This window comes from Callorhinchus milii, unplaced genomic scaffold (genome assembly GCF_018977255.1).
Source record: "Callorhinchus milii isolate IMCB2004 unplaced genomic scaffold, IMCB_Cmil_1.0 Scaffold27, whole genome shotgun sequence".
Classification (NCBI taxonomy): domain Eukaryota; kingdom Metazoa; phylum Chordata; class Chondrichthyes; order Chimaeriformes; family Callorhinchidae; genus Callorhinchus; species Callorhinchus milii.
In genome coordinates this window covers 5007555-5017051 of record NW_024704768.1, presented here as the reverse complement: position 1 = coordinate 5017051, position 9497 = coordinate 5007555, and positions in this window count along the sequence as shown.

Genomic DNA, 9497 nt, shown 5'->3' with positions numbered 1-9497 from the left:
GGCTCCCGCACATTGCTCAGCCCTCCGCGTGGCCCCGTGTTAAATAGGCGGCGGCGGCGGCGGCGGACAGCTGATCGGGCATTTAAACCGGGGGCGGGGCCTACGGGGCGGGCGGGGGCGGGGCGCGCGTGACGTGCCCGGGGCGGGGCCGAGAGGGGGCGGGGCCACCCCCCCCACACACACACCACCACCCCCCACCAGCCCTCACCCCCCCCCCACCCCAATGGTATTTTTGCTCCAAAAAAAGTTTCTTGAACTTTTTCTTTTTTCTCTCTCTCCCCCCAACCCCCCCTCCCCCCTCCCCCCAACCCCCCCTCCCCCCCTCCCCCCTCCCCCCACCCCCCAACCCCTCCCTCCCCCAACCCCCCCTCCCCCCCACCCCCAACCCCTCCCTCCCCCCAACCCCCCTCCCTCCCCCCACCCCCACCCCCCCCCCCCCCAACACCCTCCCTCCCCCAACCCCCCTCCCCCCACCCCCAACCCCTCCCTCCCCCACCCCCCTCCCCCACCCCCAACCCCCTCCCTCCCCAACCCCCCCTCCCCCCAACCCCCTCCCTCCCCCCACACACATATACACACACACACAAGACATACATATATACCATATATACACACACAGACATATATACAGTGTATATGTATACACACACTCACACATACACACATGTACACACAGACACACACAGTATACACACATGTGCACAGACGTATATACAGTATATATTTTTAAAAATTTACTCCTCACACGTTACTGGGGACGTGTGTTACTGCGATTACTGTCTCTGATGTGTGTCTTGAATGTTATTGTTATTGTTATTGCTCAGTTTGCTGCTGAACTCAAAGACAGCAACAGTTGTCCAAACGAGAGGTCCGAGGTTCGATTCCCAGGGGATTCCTGACACACTCACACACCTCTGTGTACCAAGCAGTAACCCCCCTTGTTAGTCAATTGGTGGATCGCCCTTTCGGGGATAACAATCGCTTAAAAAAAATAATAATAATTTGGTCACTCAGTCCACGACTGTTTGTGGGACGCTGCTGTGCGCAATTGGCTGCCGCGTTTTGCCCACAAAATACCAGTCAGTTCACTTTACACTTCACAGTGAAGTACTTTCAGACGTCTCAGTGTTATGAGGCGCTATATCAAATGCACAGTCGCGTGGTCACCCTGTAATTTATTGGTTTCCAAACTTCATCTCACCGTGTTTTGTAGGTGAAACGCGGCAGACAGTTTGCACCCACCAATATCCCACAAACAGCCATGGGGTGAGCGACCAATCGTACTTTGGGGATTGTCGGCCAGGATAGCAGGAAAGAGAAATTCCTTTCTCTTTTCGAATAGTGCCATGGAATCTTTGACGTCCACCTGAACAGGCAGATGGGACCTCGGTTTAATGTGTCATCTAAAAGATGGCACCTCCGACAATGCAACGCATCATCTTAAGACTGTGTGATTCCAAGTCCCAACCCACAACCTCCTGCCTCAGAGGCGAGAGCACTACCGCTGCGCCAGTCTGACACACAAGTTCATCAAAAAAAAACAGAATTCACCACGATTCCTGACCCCGGCAGTTACTGAAGAAGCCTGTTGTGTGGGGGGGGGATTAATGGCTGTGGGGATTAATGGGAATCGGGACAATCCTATAATTTATTGGTTTGGTCATCCGATAATTTATTGGTTTCCAATCTTCCCGGTTTTATTTTATGCTTTTACATGTGACTCAGAAGTCCTGGAATATTATAAAATAATTCCCCCCCCTCACACACACCCACATATACACACACATGGTTCGAAATATAAGTTTTGCTGCTAATGTTATGGATTGCAATGTTGGTTTTGTTGATATTTGAGACATCCTGAACTGCATTACATAGACTGTAACGATAGTTATTATTTAATTGAAGTACTCTTAAAGCTCCTATCCATGGAGTTTCACTTCTGTCTCAAAATGTTGCCCTTGCCTCGCCTGGCCAGGGAGTTGGAGGCAAGTGGGGAACGAGTTCTGGGATTGCTGCAGCCTCCTCACCCGCCCTGCATGTTTAGCAGAAATAATCAGAAATTCCAGTGGGATGTGTTGGTGCAGGTGTGCGACACCGGCACGTTTCACTGGAGCTTCCTGAATTTTCCCAAACTAGCAGCAAGTAAGGAGCTAGTAACAGATCAGGTGGGCGTTAAAGATCCCATGGTACTATTCGAAAAGAGAATAGCTATCCTGGCCAATAATCCCCCAAATAACTGTGGGACACCGCTGGGCACAAATAGGGCTGCCATGTTCACCCACAAAATACACAGTCAATCCACTTTACAGTATTTCCCCCATGATGTGCTTTGGGAGGTTGTGACCACGTGATAAGGCGCTGTGTCAAATGCAAAGATTATGAGTAGTTGTACTGCATTCCCTCCTCGTTTGGGAAGAAGATCAGCAGTTTCTGCGGCACTGGCTGTGAAAGCTTTGCCACTGAGTGTGTGGCAGCTCTCGCCCTGGCCTGTGGGGTACCCTCACACTAAAGGCAGCACTGTGACCCAGCCCCGTCTCCCTGGGTCCCCCCCCACCCCACCATGTGCCCCCACGCTGTGGCCTGCAGGCGGCGCTGTCAGCACCCCCCCCCCCACCCCCTGGCCACCGCGGGGCGCTGCAGCACATGGAGCAGCGCTGCTTCCTAAACTGGGAAATGACTCAATTTAGATCTGTTGGGAAAATGATAGTTTAGCATTTCTGGATTGACGAGTGAATTAACTGCAATTACCAGCTTCATAAATCAATTACCAGCTCTGCATTTCTAACCTGAAAGCACTGAGTGTACAGAAACCATCACTCACGAGCACCGAGTTAGGTTCTCTGTGCCTGAGAGCCCGTATTGTATGTGGGAAGTTGATGATGTATATTTTTATATCTGCACATTAAAATTCTCTCTGCAAAGTGCTTTTGTGCCAGAAATCCATGTTATATTACTCTAATATTATGCACTTCAATTGTATGATTGGGCCGGAGTGTCCTGGGACTTGATATTAATAATAATCCTCGCATTTGATACATTGCCTTTCACGTCAGATGGACCTCTCAAATGTTTTACAGGATTTGACTGTAAAGTGCAGTGACGGTATGTTGTAAGCAAACAAGACAGCCTATTTACACACAGTACTTCCCATAAACAGCTAATGACGTGAATTACAATTTTGATCTGGGGGATTGTTGGATGGGTCAAGCGGCTCATTTCCGTTCTGTTACATTTCATAATCCTAATTGTGAACTTAACAATGTAATAATGTACACAGTGTGTGAACAGGCTGTTTATTGATCGTCTCATCCGAAGGACAGCGCCTCCGTCAATGCAACACACCCCCAGTACTGCTTTGGAGTGTCAGTTTAGATGATAAAATATTATAATAATCCCTGCATTTGATATAGCGCCTAATCACATCTTTAAGAAGTGTTAAAGTCCTTCACAGAATATACTGTAAAATGTAGTGACTCTATTTTGTATGTGAAACACGATTCCATTTCCCAACGTGGGGCCCCTGGCTCAGAGGCGAGAGGGCTACCGTTGGAGCACTTCCAGTCCTCTTGTGTCTTTGGCTCTGAGCTCACCCTGTTTGGGATGATGTGAAATGGATTATAGGGAATAATGATGGGGATGAGTGAATACAAGGAACTCAGTTGTTTTGGGAAGTTTTGGATTATGAACTGCAAGAACAAAGCTTGGGTGGGTTATTGCCCCTGAATTAGATTAGATTGTTTAGTTACTCAAAACAGCAATAGAAGAAACAAACAGCCAAAGTGGCTGAACAGTTGAACATTAATAGGTCTAACATAACAAATCAAAAATTAGGTCAAATGTATGAACAACAACCCTTTACGTAGGTAATCTCATAGAGCACTTCACAATGATGGGGTCAGATGTTAGTAGCACGGTCCAAAGGTAGGTTTTAAGGTGGGACTTAAGGTAGATGAGTAACCACAGGTAAAACACAAGATAATGTTCTGTGAAATTTTTCCGACACCGTAAAGGTATCTAGTAAAGTTCCCCAAACTAAAAACCTACCATTATACAGTGAAGCCTTACTTGGTTGTTTTCTAGAGATGCCATTTCCATGGTTACAACAACAAAGGAAGCATTATTTCCAATGGAATATTTGCTCATTTCTGCCTATACTTATACTCGTTAAACTGATGAGGGGTTTTGATAGAGTTGATGGGGAGAAATTATTTGTACTGGTCGGTGAGTCAGTGACTAAAAAGGCATCTATTTAAGATAATTAGCAAGGGAGTAAAGTGGGAGATTAGGAGGAATTTTTCTTACAGAGAGAGTTGTTAGTGTGTGGAACGTTTACCAATTATGGTGGTCAAAGAGGATCCAGATTAGCTTTCGGGAGGGATTGAGATAGATATCTAAAACAGAATAATTTGCTGGGATAAGGGATTGCTGTCACAAAACAGCACAGACCCAATGGTCCAAATGGCCCTCCTATGTTCTCTAAATTCCTATGCAATATGTGGCAGTATGTTTAAGATACAATGATGATGTGCATAGATAATAGGAAAGTCAAAGTGTGCTAAACCTATCTCAATCGGAGCAGCAACTGAGTAACAAGCGATAGAACAACCAGAATAATAGGGCTTCACGAGACTGTGAAGAGAATTGACGGATGAGAAACTTATGATGGGTTGTTCTGCTGGGAGCTATGGATGGGAGACATGGGTGTGCAGTCAGAGCCTTGCGAGCTTGCATGGCTCAGTTCCACAGCACACAATGGATTTACCCACTGGGTGCTGATCCAATTCTTTTCTAAAGGAATTAACCAGCACAGTACAAACTGATTTCAAGAGGGATCTTCCATATATTTCCTCCTATACAACACCAAAATGGCATTTGTATAGCGCCTTTCAAGTCGGGAGGACGTTCCAAGGCGCTGGACAGTCAGTGTTTCGGACCCAAGATGGGGTCGGGATTGTGGAGAAGCAGGGTGATCGAAAGCACAGTCGAAGAGCAGGGTCTTGAGATGGGTATTGAAGGAGGCAAGGGAGGGGGCGAGGCGGAGCGACTATGGGATAGAGTTCCAGAGGGTGGGGGCAGAGTGGCAGAAGGCTCGTCCACCAATGGTGGGGCGAGCGAGGCGTGGACGTGAAGCAGGCCAGAGCCCGCTGAACGGAGGGAATGGGCAGGATGGTAGGGGGTTAGGAGGTCGCAGAGGTAGAGGGGAGCAAGACCATGGAAGGCTTTGAAGGTGAGGACCGGGATCTAGAGCTATCCTCTGTATGATGGGAAGCCAATGGAGTCGGGCAAGGATGGGGATGATAGGGTCACGGAGCCTGGTGCAGTAGAGCACACGGGCTGCAGAGTTCTGAATGATCTGCAGCCTATGCAGGGAGGAGTTGGGGAGGCCGATAAGCAAGCAGTTTGCATAGTCAAGCCTCAATGTAATGAAAGCGTGTATGAGGATTTCGGTGGCCTGCGGTGTGAGACAGTGGCGAGCCGGGCGATGTTGCGGAGGTGGGGTAGAAAGGATAGTTGAGGGTCAAACAAGACCCCAAGTTTCCGGGCTGGCTTAGTAAAGTGGAGTGTGCAACCATGGATGGGGATGCTGTCAGCGCCTGAGGTGTGGACAGCTGAGTGGGAACAGGTTTGAGGATTGCTCATGTTACACTTATATACACAGCATGGCTACTTCTAACATGTATAACTAAGGGGAATCAGTTTGTGAATGCATTATTGCAAGATTAGAGGGATTGAGTCTAAGTGACAGTAGAGAGAGCAAAGACCCGATTGGACTCCAATTAACCTGCAGGAAACAACTTCAGAAACTTGGATTATTTACTTAATAGTTAATCCCTCAATAAAACATTCTGAAGGGGTCTGATTTCAGTATTTCTGTAATGCATTATGCAACGAATACTGAAATCAGCTCTTTCCATTAATGAGCTATTTTGATTTAAGGTTTTACCATAAAGTTTGACATTTGTGTTGTAACAGAAAACCACAAGCACTTAATAGCATCAAGTAAAATAACTGTGGGAGCCTACAGCTTGCTGGGTGAATCACGTTTGCACATTACTAAAGAGTCATCGCGTAATACAATTTAATCGAGACAAGTAAGAACAAAAACAAATGGGTGTGATGGTTATTAAATTGTCAGCCTTTCTTTACAAATTATTATGTGGAGATTACTTTAACATTCATGGAACCAGTGCGGCCAATTCCAAAACATTTACTGTGACAGCAAAAGGCAGAACAAATTTGTCTTTAATACCTATTTGTAAATGTTTCAAGTGATCTTCAGTCATTGAGCTAAAGTGACTCAATCATCAATGCGTAAAATCAATGTACCTTGCGGGAATCTTGTCTTGTTTTATCAAACCCTGGTTTAGACGATAATGAAACACCCTCAGAACACAACATACATCCGCCTCGGAACTGGGAGTGTTTGAAGAGCTCTCATTGCTTATAACAACTTGCATTTATTTAGCGCCCTTCACGTAGCGTATCGTCTCACAGTACTCGACAATGGTGGAGCTTGATGCCGAGCCAGGGAGAGATTATAACATTTAATCTGACATAATGTTAAATAAAACATAATTATTACCATATAGGAACTCGTGACTCCATGAAATGCTCAATATTGGGTATAAGTGTGAAATAGCATTTCACCCAACTCACAAGGTAGTCTTCGACAATGTGCTGATGACATCTTCCTGATGTTCTCAGTCGTTCCAGTGCTCCAATGATTATCTTTTGCTCCCATTATTACACTAATCCTGTGTGTGCATGTACATGCTCGTAGCCACACACCCACACATTCCTAATCTTGGCTATGCCACCTGGGGGAGGTAGCAAATTGAAGTTACCTAATCTCCACAGGGAAAATGATCAGACCTCATTCACCCTTTTAGAAACTAGCTCAATGGTAAAGAAAGATCTCCAAAGAGGAGGCAAATTGGGAATTAATAAACCAACAGACCGTATTTCTCTTCAAAGGTCTTAAGGGGCAAAATTAATATCAATATCTTTCAAATGAGACTTTAAACTGAAGGGAGTCCCATCAGCCAGATGTTAAAGATCCCACAACACAATTGGAACAGAGAAGAGACTTTCTGTTGTTGTCCTGGCCAACATTCCCCAGATGCACCTCATGGCAACATTCAACAACTTGCATGTATATAGCACCTCATGCAAGGTAGCGTCTCAGAGCGCTTGATCTATACAAAATTGGCTACAACATTTGCCTACAAAAAGTCACTACACGAGATCGTAATTAGCAGGAAGATGTTTGCCTTGAGATGTTTCAAAGTGACGAAGTGCTTTAAAAATGCAAATTCTTTCTTACATCATCACTGCCTGCTCGAACGTTAGCAATGATTGCGTAGTTCTGAAGTTGAATACTTTTTGAGAGACTCCACCTAGAGTAAGGCAATTTACTCCAGTCTTTCAAACTATCACTTTATTCTTTCCCCCGAACAGAGCTCTGCCTTTTCAGGAATCTGCAGGTTGAAACTCCTTTTATCATCAATGACCTGAAATTCTGTCACATTTTTACTCCCAAGACCATTTCACTTTTAAGGACATTTTAATTTAAGGACTCTGTGAATTGTAGAAATTTCTTAAATCCAGTGGATTGTTTTTAGTCAGGCAGGTGTCTGACACATGTAGAAACCCATCACTGTGCTTAAGAATATCCAAACCAGACTGAGAGTTACACACATTAATGCTCCCTGCACGAAGGTTTTAATAGCTTTACCTTTTTTTTACACCAAGGAGAAAAACTCACCGAATTTCTTATGCTACATAAGAGACATGCACTGCTGAACTCTTAGAATAATGTCATTAATTCCTCTGCAATACCAATGGAAATTTGGGCCAAAAACGTGTAGGCTTGATTAGTGACAGAATGTACATACAAGAGCAGACATTTTAAGTGGATGACATAAACACGGATGTTGTTGTATGAAAATAAGGAATAAGGAATTCTTTCCTTTTACAATATTTTTTACTAAACCCTTATTTCAGAAAACTGATGAAGCATTCTCATGAATCAGTCTGGGTTTTAATCTTTTGAGTATGGAACAGGATTTTGCCACATAAAGTGTTTACATTTTAAAAAATGTAAGAAATACCACAAATCAAAAATGTTTTGCACATTGTAGAATTCTTTTAAAAAGTTAAACCAGCTCAGGATGTGTGGGAAAACATTCCTGAAGACACAATGCAACCAAAATTGAGATTTTAAAGGCTGTAAAAGACATCCAGTGCTTGAAGGGTTATACTTCTGCGGAAGACACTTGTCTTGTGTGTCTGTGGGCAACGTGTCTGTGTAGTGGGCAGATAAGATAATTTGACCATAAAAACTATAAAAGAAAACGTCCACAATACTCCTTCTATATAAAACAAAGCAGTCATTTGATCAGACCTACAATAACTAGACACAGTCCGTACGTGGGTGTACACAAATATACTGCCTCTTTTCATTTCAGACTCATTTGGTTCTCACGCGTTTCGGTAGTTGAAGCTTTGCTTATGAGTTCTTTGTTGAGTTATTTTTCTCAAATTTAACGTTTGATGGTCCTGGTTCCTTTTCTCATTGTACACATTTTCTCTCCAGGGCTAAATTTTCAGTTCACCATAAAACACAACATTCATTGTATGTCACTGGAATATTACATTTTGGTTTGTGCCCTTTCTCCTCAGCATTGGAACATGGGTAACCTTTTGTCCTGGCTGTAGATGGCTTTATCTAATGGAAACTGAATCGTACATTTACCGCTATAAACATTCCGATGTTTATAACTGAACCCAGGTCACATGAACTTAGATGTAGCAATTATCTGAAAGAATAACTTATGTTTAGAAGAAGCTAGACTGCTTTTGACATTCAAGTAATAAATAAGGGATTTATTTATAAGCATGCATGAATGTTATTTTGAACATTGGATCCATGCCTTACTTACAACATTAAACTCATAACATTCACTGCTTCAGAACAAATATTTATTTGGAAAATCAAATTGTGGTTTCACAATGAATGTCCACGTGATTGATTACTGATAGCAGTGTCTCATTTGATGCTGTCAGTGCAGAGAAACTCCATCTTACAAGGAGTCAAACAGTTGACAACATAAACAACATTGATATGAGTCTGAATTATTGAGAAAAACGTTTTAAGTCTTAAGTCTTCAGTTGAAATGTTTTTCTTAAAAAATACAAAAATATGTCCCAATAGTTCTCTGGCAATGTTGTTTATAGTTTGCATAGAAACTTTCACAACACAACAGAAATACGTATTCAGATCCTCACATTATCCAGGCTTGTTTCAGCAACATCAGCAGGAATTGGGGAGAGGTAGTGGCGGAGGTGGGCAACGTGGCGGAGGTGGGCAACGTGCCGGAGGTGGGCAACGTGGCGGAGGTGGGCAACGTGGCGGAGGTGGGCAACGTGGCGGAGGTGGGCAACGTGGCGGAGGTGGGCAACGTGGCGGAGGTGGCCAACGTGGCGGAGGTGGGCAA